At 38.3% G+C, this 17,440-nt stretch overlaps 1 long non-coding RNA gene across 1 annotated transcript; it reads right to left on the bottom strand.

Annotated features, from left to right (window-relative positions):
* Positions 1-1,627: 1,627 nt before the first annotated feature.
* On the bottom strand, positions 1,628-14,562 carry LOC119265228. The gene is made up of 3 exons (XR_005131498.1): positions 14,438-14,562; positions 8,003-8,200; positions 1,628-2,197 (listed from the first exon to the last, which is right to left on the bottom strand). It is a non-coding gene; the product is annotated as an uncharacterized LOC119265228 (long non-coding RNA).
* Between the last annotated feature and the right edge of the window lie 2,878 nt (positions 14,563-17,440).

Raw genomic sequence — 17,440 nt, 5'->3', positions numbered from 1 at the left:
TTTGGTTCCTGAAGCTCAGCCATTGTCTACAGCACTAGGAAGGCAAAGGCATTCACACTGCAGCTACTGAAATAGCATATGCATTTCTCCCCGTCTCTCACCTGTGCCTTAACACACACATTCTACACATTTCGTCTGCTCTCAAATAACTCTTTCTCCCTTCTGCCATACTGTTTACTCCATAGACATCTTCTTAGCAGACAACTGGCCTGTCTATGCTGCCTACCTATAGCTGTCATGCTGGACCTGCTTCACAGAATGCTGGCAAAAATCCCAGTGGGGCAAAATTGCATACAACAAATAGGTACATTAGGAGTGTATTAACCTTAAATCAATTTCAGTATTTCACTTTTTTTGAGCATATCTGAGCTGCTGTCATTTACATTGTCTGACACCTTTCAAGACAAATCGAGCTGCAGAAATGCTATAAAAGTGCTTTGTTTTTCAGTTTTTGACATAATCTGAAAATACCTGTTGTCCTTTATATAGTGTTTAAATTTCATGATGAATTAGTCTACGAAAATGTGACAATATGTTGCTTGAGCTATATCAGCAAAGTAAAGCATAAAGCCAGGCCACGTGTAGCTTCATGACACAGCGCGACCTTTTACACACATAAAGCATGAACGTCATTTGCAAACAATAATGCATTTTATATTTTGAATGGGCTAAAAGGTGAATGAGATTTTTTTCTGTAAAGCTTGTCCAACAGAAGCTAATAACCCTTATTTGTGGGCGGGGCATGAACAGGTCAACTGAACATTTCCAGCACACAGGGATTTGAAGGGACAAAAGAAAGATGTTTTTACTTGTCCAGGTAAAAATGGAAGTCGTTTGTAGTGATTAAAAAAAAACTGCTGGCAATGTCCCCCTCCACTGCCCCCCGTCACCAGTCTTCCGGAAGATTCCAGGCTCTTAATCCTGTCACTCAGTAGGGACAGCAGGTAGCCTGCAGAGGAGCAGAGGATGCTGGGAAATCTGGGCCAGGTTTCAAGACTCCTGGAGAGGCCCAGATGTCCCTGCAGAGCTCCTGGGATGCTTCAAGGATGAGAGTCGGATATATCTCTCACACACACACACACACACACACACACACACACACACACACACACACACACACACACACATATAAACAAGTCTGTTTTCACACAACATCAAGAAATTGGATCATAAATATGTCTCATATACATATAGTACATATGTAACACACACACACAGATAAACAATCTGATAATCTGTTTTCACACAACATTAAGAAATGGGATCATAAATATGTCTCATATACATATAGTACATATGTAACACACACACACAGATAAACAATCTGATAATCTGTTTTCACACAACATTAAGAAATGGGATCATAAATATGTCTCATATACATATAGTACATATGTAACACACACACACAGATAAACAATCTGATAATCTGTTTTCACACAACATTAAGAAATTGGATCATAAATATGTCTCATATACATTTAGTACATATGTAACACACACACAAATATATATATATATATATATATATATAGTACATATATTCTTATTTATATATATATATATATATATATATATATATATATATATAAAATAAGAATATATGTACTACGAATTTTCCCTAAACCCTAATTCTTTACCTCAGAAAGCATTTACATTATCTCCTGAAAATATATGAAAACAAACCAACAAATACACACAGAGGTCACTGTGTGCATAGCTATTATGAAGAATAACTGGTGTTACAGTTTGAATATAAACATCCACAGTATAAATCTCTGTGGCTAAAAGTCTGTATGGCTGCCCCCTTGACCAAGGCCCTGTTTGGAACGTAATGACAAAGAAGCTTGATCTTATTTCCAGGAACGGAGATGAGGCGCAGTTGCTCGGGCGCGGCCCTGCCATCTGACCACAGCCAATGGATCTGGTTCAATGACAAGAGAGCAAGGGTGTGCCTCGCTATCCATTTCCAAATATAAGCATGGCTGGGAGCTGACATCGGCACGCATCAAAGCCCGAGCTGGAGGGGTCCCTTAGGGGCCGGGGCCATCCACGGCTGACTCATTTCGGCTGTGGTCGATTTGAGGTCAGCTATGGGCGGCTGTGGAACATGTCACATACATTAAGCATTTGGGCCGTGAGGGGGGCTTCTGTGAACTTAACAGTGATGTCATTGGTCTGACAGACTTCTTCACCGCTGAAAAATGAAAATAGGTTGGTGAAAAATCTACTTTACAGAATTTTCCTTTACTCCAAATGTAGTTAATCAGTAGAGTCGTCTTAGCTAATATAGCTAACAAGCAGTGGAAGCTGATATAAATAATTACCAAACTTCATCCCTAAATCATCACATTCTTACCTCAGCCCGTGTTGAATTGTTTCTTATATTGTATTGCACACTATTATTTATGAAAACGTGCAAAAGCATGCTTGCCACTTAATGACATAACATGATTATTAGAGCTAGGCCTTAAGTTTGATCCATAAACATCAAAATCTCCCTTAGGAAGGAGAGAAGATATTCTAATTCTAATTTCTCATAGTGATTTCTAATAGTATGTTAGCACTAAGCTAAGAAAAAGATGTTTTTTACCATTCTTGATTAAACATGGACATTACAGCTTTTACTTGAAGCTTATGTTTTATATATCTGATACCTGACTGCAGTCTGGTTAGGCTATCACATGCAGTAACCTATCTAGAGCTTCCAGAAGGCCTGGATCCAAGTTTTCTCACCAAATTGGTCCCACCCACTGTAAATCAAAACCTGACTGCCTGATTTCACTGTCCTTTCTATTTATGCTGGTGGTTAATCGGTAGTCTAAATATGGACATTACAGACATGTATTACAATACAGACAACGAATTCTGCCTGTTTTGAAAGCCTAGAAGGCCCTGAAGATTCTGCTGCTACTATTGTTTCTACTAGTATGCTTCACACCTTTGTCCATTTCACAGATAGCAGTATGTCATACAGCGTTAGACACAAAGTATGTAATGATTATGTAGTTTCCATGATGCTAACTGGTGCTGTTGTTACTTGTTAGCCTCTATTACTTGTTAGCTACATTAGCTTTGTAGCTCCAGTGTAAAACTAAAAAATCGAGCTTCAGACAACAAATATATCTTGACTAATCCACTACATATTGGGGTAAGGGGAATAATAAATGTCTGATTTGTCACATTAATATTTATTTAACCTAGCCAAAAGCAGAACAAACCTGATAAGCTCTTTCACTGCGAAAAAGTTAACAGCTGAAGTAACGCTCTGAAGTGTGTTGGCTGCTGATAATTTGAAGTCATCCCTGTCCCTGTTCCTGCGTACATTGCTTTTCCACTCTGGCACTGTTGAAGTTTCACCTTGAACACACTGTTCTGAGGTGATAGACAGCATGAGTTACAGCTGTTTACAGAGTAGCCCTCCAATGCTGGGAAAGCATATGCAGGCCAGACCATAACCAGGCTTCAGCCGAGAGGAAAACGCAGCCAAAACCATTTCTTATTTTGGTTTGTCAGCAAAGTGAAGGCTTCCCAGACTTCACTGCACCAAATGTCCAACAAAATATAAACTAAGAACTAGCTTTGGTAGCTTTACTGTTGATATATGGACAAATTCAGTGGAAAGTTAAGTGGACCAAATTGCCGGAAATTAAGGGTATAATTTACAGTCTCGTTCCTAATCGTACAAAGTGTGTATATTTGGACGTAAACATGGCAATGGCTGTGATAATCCTGTAATAGTAGCCTATCCCATGTCACCTCACAAAGAGCCTCAAGGCTATACAGACAAACATTAGCACAAAGCATTCCTCACCTCTTAGCAAGCAGTGAGCAAACTGGTAAGGAGGGTGGTTCCTGAGGACAAGTGTGAGTGAAACCTGTCTGACTGCAGTCAAAGACCCAAAAAGGAGGCAATAAAACATGGTGTCTATCATGTATGTGTGTATGTGTGGGAAAAACAGAGAGAGAAAACTGTCACACCGCAGTTAAAGACTCAGAAAAGAGGCATAAAAACATAACGCTTCTCCTCTGTGTGGTTTTGTGTGTGTGTGTGTGTTGACCAGCAAGGCTGCTAACAGGAAAATATGTTAAGTGCATCAATGGCTCGGTCAGAGAGAGGCGGAGGGTAGTTTTCCATGAGTAATCACTCATTCCAGGCCGGCTGCAGTGTTTGCTTGTGTCAGCAGGTCTACGGCTGGTCCTCTATGGAGCACTGTGCACATGTGCAGTCGTGCATCTGTTAATGTGTGTGCACTGTATTGCAACATGGATTGTTGATCATTGCTGTTGTCCTGTTCTACAACTGCTTAGGCTTTCAGTATAATTCAAAATGATAGTCTAATTTACTACACCCAAAATATAGGTGAACAGCCAAGACATGTTTGGTGTCTGAGGTTTGCTTCTTTGGAACTGCAAGGCTAATGTAGCAAACAAGTAATGGAAACTCATACTCCAACAATTAGCACTGTGCTAACTGCATGACTGAGTCATTACACTTGTTTCAAGCCATGTTAAGCTGTTAAGTAATCTCAAAAAGACTGGTTTATGTGGTTTCTTACAGTGTGACATCCTCTTATTTAAAAATAGACACTATCGATAAAATTAGGCCTACTGTTTAATCTACATGACATATTTTTGTCTATGTCTGCACAGTTGATGATGTTTATGCTTCTATATTGGCCTTGCATGTACAAAGAATTTGTCTTGGTTTTACATAAGCGGAAAATACAGAATACAGAATGTAAACAAATTACACAAATAATATGTACAAAATCTGTGGGAAAACCTCAGTGCCTTCTAGGCCTTCAGGGATCTCTGGAAACTTGTTTGCAATTTTAGCTCTTTTTTTAGTTAATAGAATCAAAAGGTGTTCAATTAAGATTTTACATGGTATCTAGGTAGATCCAGATACTTGAGCTCTCCCACTGTTTAGGCCTTCAGAAGCTGAACTGAAGACCTTACACATCAGATTTACCAAACAAACAAAAACAGTTGACTGAATCAACCAATCATGTTTCAATTTATAATGGGTTTCATGAGTCATTTAAGGCCTTCTGAAAGTCCTAGATGCATCACTGACTGTGAATATGAGCGACAGACTAACCAGGACTCTTTACTGTAAAACCGTTAATATATACACATGGAATATTTTTAGAAGTTTCAAATGTCTGTGTTTAGTCTTGAACAGCCAATGCTCATGTGCACCATTGTTAGTGCATAACATTAGAACCCTCATAGAGGTGCTAGCAGAAATGCGCATTGTTTTGTATTGCTCATATATTTTGTCCAAGATTTGATATTTTATGGCCCAAACTGAAGGCCAGAGCACAAAATATACATTTTGTTGTTTTTCCAGTTCTACTGATTGATGCTGCTGCCAAGCAAAAAGGTCATATGATGTGTATATATATATATATATATATATATATATATATATATATTCAGCTGTAATATGTACATGTCTGAATGTGCCTGTCTGTGTGTCTGTTTGTGGTTTTGTGTATACAGTAGCTCTCTGTGCAGTGGAGCAGGGCATGATGGGATAGATTGGGCTGAGCAGACTGAATGGAAAGTGCCGGAGGCCCTACAGAGCATCAGCAGATGGGAGTGCCAGTGTGCATCTCTTTCTCTCTCTCTCTTTATCCTTCTATCTCTCTTCTCTTCTCACACGCCATCTCATCCCGCCGAGCATTCTCAGCCACTCCCCTCACCATCTGACCTACTGTGAGTATGTATGCATGCTTGTCCCTGTTTCCTCCTGCCTCACTTGACTCAATGGTGTGATTTAGTGTTGTTACTGCTCCAAAAGTAAACAAGGACATGGCCGACCTTCTTGTTATCTGAAGCAGAATAGATTGTTCCTTTCCTTCCTCAGCCAGAGCTGAAGGAAACGCATAAATGCTTCTTCTAAGGCTGCAACTATAACTGATCAACCTATTGGCTACAGTTTGATTAAGTAACTGATTAAAAATATTATTCCTAACTCTGTTTGTCACCACCATCAATCAGAGTTTCATCTGTGCAACATTTCTTCTTAAACGGTGCAATGAAACAGAAGCTATAGGGAAAGGAAGCCCCATCTTTTTTTGCATTCACATTGTCCCATTGGCCACTTGAATTGTGTGTCAAGTCGCTGCCATATTGCTCAGGGTAACTTGTAATATCTCTTAGAAGACTAGACTTTGAAAAGATGTTGTGTGCACCTTGCGACTGTACAAATGTCTTCTATATTTCTCTCTCTGAGCTCATTCAGTAAAGGTAATCTAGTTTAATTCAACATATACAACACAATACACAGTAATGAAATAACAGTACAGCAGATAATAGACAACAGCACCTTCATTTTTGTTTCTTTTTTTTGTGACCTGAAGACAAGGCTAACTATTAAAATAGTACTTGACCCAATTGCTTAAACCTCAAGTTCATGAAAATACCTCTCGCAAGGCAGTGCAATTTGGTAAACTGAACAAACTCAAGGCCAGTATAAATCTAGTATTTGCATTGAGGGTTTTTAATGGGTTATTGTTTGGAATCCTGTTGAATAACACTGACATGAACATCCTGGTGATAATATTTTGATCCATGCTATTTGGCGTAGTTTGGTGAAATTACACAGATCCTTTGTCCCGTACAAAATGTTCAGTCAAGTCCTGCACATGTTACATTACGGGACCTCCTTTGGCAATACTAATCCAGCTTGAATAAAGCTTAAATAGAAATAAGTGCAGAAATAGACCCTCACTATATCAGTCCCAAGCAAACCGACATGATGAGTTTTTACAGTATCCTGTGACTCAAGGAAGCATTTATTTCCGAATTAATCTAATAAATACTGGCCTAAATGTACAATACTGAACATTAAAACTTGTAATAGCTTCTTGTAGTTAGATTATTGTGGCTAAGTTGGCTGTTAAATTTGGTTATAAGCCTCCTAGCTAATGACAATGCTGACGTATTTGCTTTAGTCACATATTGCATTTGCTAAAGACAGCTAGCTAGAAAGAAGCTTAAGATTACTTCCAAATGTTAGGCCAGTTGTCCAACTTTAACTTTATCTTATTCAGTGCTAATTGGTCCATTGGCCATGACCATTGCAGATGTTCTGATGTAACATCATCTCACTGGTAAATGAATCCAAATTAGGTTTGTGCATTTAAGCTAATATTAATATTCAAGCATCCATAAGAGTCCAGTTAAGTGCAGAGAAGGGGGAAATGTCAAAAAAGAGAGATGAATATAGAGCTATGGCTTACCTTTTTAGGGGTCAGCACACATTTTACTATTTATAAATAGACGAGGAAATCAGCAGGATTTCATGTCGAGTAATGGCTGCCGCCTCAGATCTTAGCTAATTAGCTAAAACTACAGCTACCCTTTCTCCTCCTCAGTGGACAATGCGGCAACAGGCTAGTTTTATTTAGAGAAATATAGTTTGTGTTTCTGAACTTAGCTAACATTAGCCTAGCCTATTTAGCGAAGAAAAAAAAAGTGCTACCACCTCTAGCTTTGCATTTGTGTCCTTAGCAACATGTCCTTGGCAACCCACTCACACTGAGACACTTTCGGAGTAGCAAAGTAGAAATTGACATACTTACTCACAAATATGAGCAAAACCTTCATGTTTTACACTTCTAGATTTCACAGAACTGTTAGCTGGTACATTTTTTCCAACTTCTAGTGACAACCGTAACAAATACCCAATGATTTCAGTATTCCACCTTGGGACGGTTAACTGAGTACCTGTACACATTCGTAATGCAGTCCTAGTAGCTTACTGCTGCAATCTTTACACCTTTGGACCAAGCAGCACAGGTCCTACTTTTAGCTTTAGCTTTAGCATCTCCTCTGTGGCTTCACTGGGTTTGTTAAGGATGAAGGGAATGGCTTCAGTTGGAGCGGTCAGAGGGCCGGTACAGGCTAAACTTATGTTAACCTTGACAATTGGTGTGTGTAGCTTTTTGAAGCTATGCTTCTGTATGCACTGTGGTGAACTTGCATTTACCTGTTAGAAAGAATCTGTGTGCTTGTGTCTTTGAGATCGAGAGTGCGTGTAAGCTGTGGAGGAATGAATTCTCTGTAGTGTCCAACACTGAGGCGCTGATTCACAGTCTCACCGACGTGTGTGAAAGTCTCTGGTACAGACGGCTGACCGAGCCTTCACCTTTGCGTGACTGAAATGCTTGTTCTCTTTTCCACATAGCTGCAAGAGAGAGAGAGAGAGAGAGAGAGAGAGAGAGAGAGAGAGAGAGAAACAGTGAAAGAGAGAGAGAGACTTTAAAATTCATTCCTGAGCGCTCCAACAACCATCGACCCTCGTGGTATAAACATGCTACACGATGCTATTTCGGAGGTGTTGGGAAAAGCACTGTCTCCGTTTAAACTGGGCAGAACATTTTAGAGGGTTGAGGCCTTTACTCTATTAATCAGCATCAGGCAAACTGCATGGTCAAATCATCACTATTTTGCCTTAAACTATATTGCATTGGCAAGTAAACTCAAATAGACTTCTGACGTAATGTTATATGTGAAAATGAGCAAATATATGAACAAATATAGGCTTCAAGATGCATCTAGCACCTTCTGTAAATAGAGTTAATTTGAGGCCTTTTAAACTTTTAAAAATATTAATTAAAGTGCTAAACATTCAGTAAGTGTTATTTCCCACCTCCACCTGTCAAATCAGATAGTATACGAGCCGTTTTTCTGAAATGTACATTTTTTTTTTGCAACTCTGTTAACTGAATTATTTTTTTCTCACAATATATTTATGAAATGAAATCTTTGAGAAATTTTTAAAAATTCCAAAGTTTTCTTGTTTCCATATTTCTTATATATATATATATATATATATATATATATATATATATATAGAAGAGAATAGAATAGAATTCAACTTCATTGTCATTGCGTATGTCGCAGGTACAAAGCAACGAAATGCAGTTTGCATCCATCCAGAAGTGCTTAGCAGCAATATAAATATATATCTTACAATGTACAGTAAGTATAGTATATACAGGTTAAAAAAAATATGAGGGGGTATGAACATGAAGGGGGTTATACAGATTATAAACAAGAATGTACAGGTTATAAATATGAAGGGGTATAAAGTACTATGAACAGGTTATAAATATGAGGGGGGATAAGTATGTACTTATGAACAATAGAGTATTTACACAATATATACAATAATGGGCAGTATATACAGCAGATGTAATTGCCGGTAAGTGGTGTTGAGTGGTGTGTAAGTCTGTGTGTTATTGGTGTACATATATATATATATATATATATATATACAGTGGGGAAAAAAAGTATTTAGTCAGTCACCAATTGTGCAAGTTCTCCCACTTCTGTAATTGGCATCATAGGTAGACCTCAACTAAGAGACAAAATGAGGAAAAAAAATTTAGAAAATCACATTGTCTGATTTTTAAAGAATTTATTTGCAAATAATGGTGGAAAATAATTATTTGGTCAATAACAAACGTTCATCTCAATACTTTGTTATATATTCTTTGTTGGCAATGACAGGTCAAACGTTTTCTGTAAGTCTTTACAAGGTTGGCACACACCGCTGCTGGTATATTGGCCCATTCCTCCATGCAGAGCAGTGATGTTTTGGGGCTGTCGGCGGGCAACACGGACTTTCAACCCCCCTCAAAGGTTTTCTATGGGGTTGAGATCTGGAGACTGGCTAGGCCACTCCAGGACCTTGAAATGCTTCTTACGAAGCCACTCCTTTGTTGCCCTGGCAGTGTGCTTGGTATCATTGTCATGCTGAAAGACCCAGCCACGTTTCATCTTCAATGCCCTTGCTGATGGAAGGAGGTTTGCACTCAAAATCTCACAATTTATGGCCCCATTCGTTCTTTCATGTACACGGACCAGTTGTCCTGGTCCCTTTGCAGAGAAACAGCCCCAAAGCATGATGTTACCTCCCCCATGCTTCACAGTTGGTATGGTGTTCTTTGGATGCAACTCAGCATTCATTCTCCTCCAAACACGACGAGTTGTGTTTGTACCAAACAGTTCTACTTTGGTTTCATCTGACCATATGACATTCTCCCAACACTCTTCCGGAACATCCAAATGCTCTCTTGCAAACTTCAGACGCGCTCGTCTGAAGTTTGAAGTGCCCGTCTGGCACTGCAAGGTCTGAGTCCCAGGCGGCGTAGTGTGTTACTGACAGTAGCCTTTGTAACGTTGGTCCCAGCGTTCTGCAGGTCATTCACTAGGTCCCCCCGTTTGGTTCTGGGATTTCTGCTCACCGTTCTTGTGATCATTTTGACCCCATGGGCTGAGATCTTGCGTGGAGCCCCTGATCGAGGGAGATTAGCAGTGCTCTTGTACGTCTTCCATTTTCTGATTATTGCTCCCACAGTAGATTTCTTCACACCAAGCTGCTTGCCTATTGCAGATTCAGTCTTCCCAGCCTGGTGCAGGTCCACAATCTTGTTTCTGGTGTCCTTCAAAATCTCTTTGGTCTTCACCATAGTGGAGTTTGGAGTGTGACTGTTTGAGGTTGTGGGCAGGTGTCTTTTATACAGATAACAAGGTCAAACAGGTGCCAGGTGAGTGGAGGACAAAGAAGCCTCTTAAAGAAGAAGTTACAGGTCTGTGACAGCCAGAAATCTTGCTTGTTTGTAGGTGACCAAATAATTATTTTCCACCATTATTTGCAAATAAATTCTTTAAAAATCAGACAATGTGATTTTCTGAATTTCTTTCCTCATTTTGTCTCTCATAGTTGAGGTCTGCCTATGATGTCAATTACAGGCCTCTCTCATCTTTTTAAGTGGGAGAACTTGCACAATCTCTTTTAACCCTTCAAATCCTTTAAAGTTTTTTCTTTTTAAACAACAAAAATAGTGCATTTATCTATTATAAGCTATTATTGTTTAATTTTAGTTGTTTTAACTAATTGACACTTCTGGACAACCTACTAAATTAAATGTTTTACCACTATTTTCACTAGAAATGACTGAATTAGAGGGTATTCTGAATTCTGGGTAACAGGATTGAAGCCAGTAACAGGGTTGAACACAGAGATCATATTCCTCTTTAAGTTGATATTAATGCAGTAAAACATATAAAGTATACAACACAGCGCAGAAGGGAAAGCTGAAAAAAATGTTTTATTAAAATGCTTTCATTAAAATATTTATTTCAAGATATTTTCATTTAAATTTCATGTATTATTGAAGGTATAAAATTGGGTAACAGGATTGCAAATTTAGCCCAAAATAAGCAGCATTCAGGAGCAGTTAGCTTGACAGGGTGCACATGCTGCATGCTAACTACTAATAACCATACAGTTTACATAAAAAGTATAAATATATATTCTTTTTTCTAATAATAAATTGTTTTTTATAATACTTATTTGTCTGATGGCCATTCTGCAGAAAACAAGATGATGATGCAACTTGTATATTTTATATATCATAATAAATGGAATGTTCCGTTTTGTACGAGGTTGAACAGGTTTTGAACGTAAAATTGGGAACACAGGTTAAAATCACCTTATAGTGTTAAAAAGTTAATAAGGAAAAGTTATTCTTCTAACATGAAATGCCTTGAAAAAGGAGCAAATAACATCATATTTATGGTCTTACTGGAAGATTTTGTGAATAGTTTTCATATGGAAGTTGAAGTAGGACAACCCAAAATCACCATAATAAAGGTGGATACAGGCATTTAAAATTATTTTGTAAATGTGAATTATAATATTAAGAATATTAAGAAGAAAGAATATTAAGAACAGTCACTTTAGGTTTTAAAAAGTCACAGGATATAAATAGAAGTCTATTTAGGGGAAGTGTCAGCTTCTGTTTTTAGTTACAAGATCTACTTTTGTTCAGTTTTATAGATAACATTGTCATGCAGTCACCATGCAAACAAGTCTGAGATTACTTAAATTACTTACATTCTAGCCAAAAGGAAAAATTTAACCATTGCTACATCTCTTAGAAACATGCTTACTCACATCATATAGCGAGTAGAGGGAGGTTTTCCCGTTTAAATGCAGTTGAAACCACCTTCTGATGATATACAACTGCTTTTCTGGTGTTTTTGTGGGGGCTGTTTTGAACTTTTCTTCTGTTATCATTAACTTTTATCACTTATCATTAGAATCGAGAAGGAAACCATAGAGCTAATGTTACTGTTAGGAAGAATCTTTTTTGACTGTGATTTAACTGTGATAATTGTAAAATCATCATTGCAATGGAGAGAATGACAGGTCAGAGGCTAAAGATGCAAGGCCTTACTTCAGCTTTCTCTTCTTTTCTCTGGCCAGAGGAGTAAAACTTGTCTCTGGAGTCCAATTTGTGATGAATAAATAGAGAATACAGTGTTTTCCTCACATGCACACTTCACTAATGCTAACTTGGTTGTATTTATTAACCTACACATCAGTGGCTAGGCTAGCAGTCACAATTGGTTGACACCACAGGGATTCCCAATAGTTGTGTGATGTTGTGCTTGTGTGATGCATGCTGGGTATTGTAGTGCAAGAACAGTGATGAATAAAAACACATGAAAAAGACATAAAAGCAATAATGTTGCACTAAAGAACACTGCATAAAATGATCCATAATGTTATTTTAGGCTGGAATGCCCCTTAACAACTCAATATGGACAAATATGACTCAGACACGTATGATGATTTAGTTATGCAGTTTCTATAACATTAACGATTGGAATATAAGTTTCCGTTACTAAAAAAGAATCAGTCAAATTACAGTAAGTTACTGGCTACTAGTTGTATTACTTCCACAGTAACGAACCATGTTTACAGTAAATAACAGTAAAATAGCAACTGTATACTGTGACTCTATAGTCATCTGCACTACAACTTTTACCTGCATTCTGCTGTAAACTTAAAGTGATAAGATATCATTAAAATACAGTAATATTCTGTATTTTTACATGACAACTGTAAGTAATGCAATTCAGTGGCCAGTAATTTACCATACATTTACACAGGAAAAGGTCACCTTTAATTTACTTTTATTTGATCTATTTATTTGAAAATTTGAATTAAGTAAAAGATAAACTAAACTAAAATAAAAAATAATAATAATCAATGATCACATTTGCTAACCATGTGCATTCCTTGTACATGCAAAGAATATCTTAAGTATGCATTTTCAAAGTAAACACATATTTTGCAGTTTAACTTGTAAACTTGACAATACCAATAAACTGTATACGTTGTCCAACATATCAGCATAAAAAATGATGTAAAAGTCTTTAAAAGACCAAAATCTGAACTGACAATTCAAGTTTTTACACCTGTTTAGCTAACGGTTGCTGTCTTATTACTTTATACACCACAGTAATTTGCTGCATTATTACAGAAAATATCATGAATGAATTCACCAACAAAATGATGGATACAGTATTTTTTTTAAAAATGTTAAATATTGTGTTAAATATTACTAATTAATAATAAACAGTGTACATTAGGCTCTTAGATCCAGCACAGAATTAAAGAAGCAAACTTTAAACATCAAATGTGTCTTGGCTGATGGACTACATCAGTGTGTGAAGCCCTAACTGTGGTTTTGTTCAACTACTTTTCACCATGAACCATGTTTACAGTTAATAATAGTAAAATAGCAACTGTACACTGTGACTCTACAGGCATGTGATAGTGATTTTATCATAAGTGATGCTGTTAGTAAAGCCCCCACAACCTTGATACACTAGAAAGTATGTGGATACACTACAAAAGTATGTGGACACCTGGCTATTAAAACTGTATGACCTATATGAAAACCAGAGCACTGATGAGTAGTTGAACCCCTGTTCGCAAAGAGCGTGGCTGAAACACTAACCTATCAGAAGTATCAAAACTAATTAGGAGGGGTGTCCACATACTTTTGGTCACATAGTGTAAAATCAGTCATGATTTTCAGACATGATTACTACAGTGTAGCTCCATTCAGCTATAATCTTACAGTGGTAACCTATAATTAAAATACAGTAATCTTCTGTATTTTTACATGACAACTGTAAAAGTAATGTATCTCAGCTCTTAGCTTTATTTTTATTGAATCTATAAATACAGTATTTAAAAATATACAGTATATTATAGTATATAGTTTAACATTAATAATCAATAGTGTAAATTAGGCTCTTAGCAAATTTCAGACATCAAACATGTCTTTGCTGATGGACCTGCTGATGTTTTGATTGAGGGGGGAAACTGTATAAATTTTTAACCAAACTGTTCCATTTAGTGTAAAGTGTGTAAAGGCCTAATTGTGTTTTTGTCCCACTGGCTTTGTGTCTGTCTCTGCTTATTGTAACCTCCAAAAGACTGTAAAATAACACCATCTCTCTCTTTCTCTCTCTCTCTCTCTCTCTCTCTCTCTCTCTCTCTGTGTCTCTCTCTCTCGCTCTCTCCATAGATAAACACACATGTATACACTCACACCTTGCATTTCTTTCTTTGTCTCATGTCTCTCGCTCTCTCTTTCTCTCCTCCAGCTCCCTTGCTCTTCCTCACACAGAGCCAGTGAATATGTGGGGTCATTCAATCCGCTGTGAAGTCGTGGGTCCTCTTCTCTCACAAGATCCGGTTGCCTCGGTCCATAGGCAAGCAGCCTGCCTGTGCGGGACCGTATCAGGTTCGCTTTCTGAACGGAGAGAAGCGGCATTGTTCGTAGAGGAAAGGACACAGCAGGGCGGGGCGTGCGAAGAAAGAACATGGTGATCTGTGCAGGGGGAAGAAAAAAGATTCGCAGACAGTATCAGAGTGGCGGAGGCTCATGTGAAAGGCTGCTGGCCATTTCCTTCTGATAAGCATGGACATGCAGGCTGGTAGTAAGAATGGGTCTTTATGTGGGGGCAGATGGGTGACCTCAACAGGCCTGATTCAGACATGTCCACTGAGAGACATCACAGCATCATACATTACAGAGAGAGAGAGAGAGAGAGAGAGAGAGAGAGAGACAGACAGACAGACAGACAGACAGGAAAACAGAGAGAAGGAAGAGGAAGAATAAGGAGCGAAAGAACAAGAGGAAAAAGCAGCAAGATGATTAAAAGAAAATGGCTAGAAGGAGATTAACCACAGACATAGCATGAAGTTGAATAAGTGTAGGAAGAAGAGCAAGCAGATGATGAAGACGAGCAGGAGGCAGAAGAAGAAGATGCAGATGAAGAACAGCAAGAAGAGGAAGATAAGGAGGAAGATATGGAAGAGGAGCAGTAGAGAGAGGAAGATAAAGAAGAAAAAGCAAGAAAACAGGACGATGAACAATAGCAAGAAGAAGAACGGGATGAAGAGAATGAAAAAGAAGAGGAAAGCATGATGCAGAACAGCAAGAAGAAGAGGAAGATACAAATCATGAAGAAGTAGAAGAAGAACGTGAATTAAAAGAAAAAGAAAATGAAGATGATGAGGAAGAGGATGATGAATAAACAGCATGGAGAACTAGAAGAAGATGAGAAGAAGAAATAAGACAGGCATGAACAACAGCAAGAAGAGAAAGATGAGCGAGAATAAGAAAGCAAGATGAGAAACAAGAAAATGAAGAAAAAGAAGAAGAAGAAGACAAGATGGAGATTTTGGGTGATAAAAAGAAGGAAACAAGGACAAGAAGAAGAATCTGGAGAAGAAGGCCAGAGGGCAAGAAGAAAAAATGAGGAAGATGAAGCTCAAAAGCAAGGAGAAACAATTGAAGGAGAAACAATTAGAAAAAGAAGTAAAAGAAGTAGAACAACAAGAAAGTGAAGACAAGATGGTGAACAGCAAGAAGACGATGTAGTTAACAAAGAAGAAGAAGAAGAAGAAGAAGAAGAATCCCCAATACGCGCAATAGAAAAATCCTCAATGGAAAGCTTTAATATAAAATTTAGGCGTGACTTTGACCTTCTTCCTCTTTTTTCCTGGTGATGATGCAGATGCAGAGTGATGGTGAGGTCGTTCTATTCCTGCCTTACTTCATCTCTATTGTTGTTGCTTCGGTTTGGAGTCTCAGTTTCAGTCGGCATCCTGTTCCTCAGTTCTTCATTTTCAGCCTCTATTTTTAAGGCGTCTGAAACTGCCACTCAACTCTCAACGCTGCTGAATGTGCGGTGATAGAGGACGCATTACGAAATCGATAGTTACGGCTCTAAAATCTGATTGAGCTGCACTGTAAAATACTCAGTACTTGCACTTCTATGACTGCCTCACAACAGTCAATGCACCAAGTCACCAAAACCCCCTGTACTGTTTTCACTAAATGTAACAGTCTTTGACTGTTGCTGCTCGCATGGACCACCAAGTGACACACTGAGGAAGAATGGGTGGCTGACGATGTATTTCCTTAGCTAAAACTAGCTAAGCAGAGTAACTAGCTAACATGCCCTCTGTTAATATCACAGGCTTTGAATTAAAGTACTTACTATATGATTCATAAACTGCAATATAAAAGACTGTAGAACATGTCACACTTCAGTTGTCTGTTTTAGTTCATCCTATGTACAACACTGTTAGCTTTGTGCCAAAACTTAAAATCGTAGAGGTGCTGATGGTAATTAGCAATGTCATTGCAAATCAAAGATTTTTTCATTAAACTGTACTATATTATGATATGTTCATTATCGTTCGACAATTAGTGGTTTCCTGGCAACACAGGCATCCTCTGAATGTACCACATTTCTTGGAGGAACAATTGTTTCTTGTGATTATTAGAATAATAACATTACATTTATGGCATATGGCTGACGCTCTTATCCAGAGCAACTTACAATTTGATCATTTTACACAGGTAGGCCAAGGTGGTGTTAGGAGTCTTGCCCAAGGACCCTTATTGGTATAGTGTAGGGTGCTTGCCCTGGTCGGGGATTGAACCCCAGTCTACAGTGTAGAAGACAAAGGTGTTAACCACTACACTAGCCAACCACCAGCCAATAACACAAAGTGGTGTATTTTTTGTAATGTTTTATGTTGCCATTTTAAAAAAAGCTACAGGCCACTTGAGGCTGTGCATTAAACTGATTTTACACTATGTGGACACCCCTCCTAATTAGTTTTGATACTTTTGATAGGTTAGTGTTTCAGCCACGCTCTTTAAGAACATGGGTTCAACAACTCATCAGTGCTCTGGTTTTCATATAGGTCATACAGTTTTAATAGCCAGGTGTCCACATACTTTTGGCCACCTAGTGTATCAAGGTTGTGGGGGTTTTACTAACAGCATCACTCTAGTGACAATAAAATCACTATCACAGCCTCTTGTGGCTTAAACCGTTTAGTCACATGCCAATTGCCTCTACACCTTCCTGGTGTCCTCCACCACTGGAGGTGTGCTGGAGTACAGTGCGTCTACAGTACCACGTCTTACACAAGAGCGAACAGCGTCACTGGAATGAAGGCCGCTGCTTTTGCTTTATTCTTGTCGGAAGGCTTAAAGGGGCTTTCTGAAAGGCTTGTATGGCCCTGTCCCGT

The sequence above is a fragment of the Pygocentrus nattereri genome, chromosome 15, assembly GCF_015220715.1.
Source record: "Pygocentrus nattereri isolate fPygNat1 chromosome 15, fPygNat1.pri, whole genome shotgun sequence".
Classification (NCBI taxonomy): Eukaryota; Metazoa; Chordata; class Actinopteri; order Characiformes; family Serrasalmidae; genus Pygocentrus; species Pygocentrus nattereri.
Note: the sequence above shows the minus strand (reverse complement) of the source record. Positions and strands in the feature narration are given on the sequence as shown.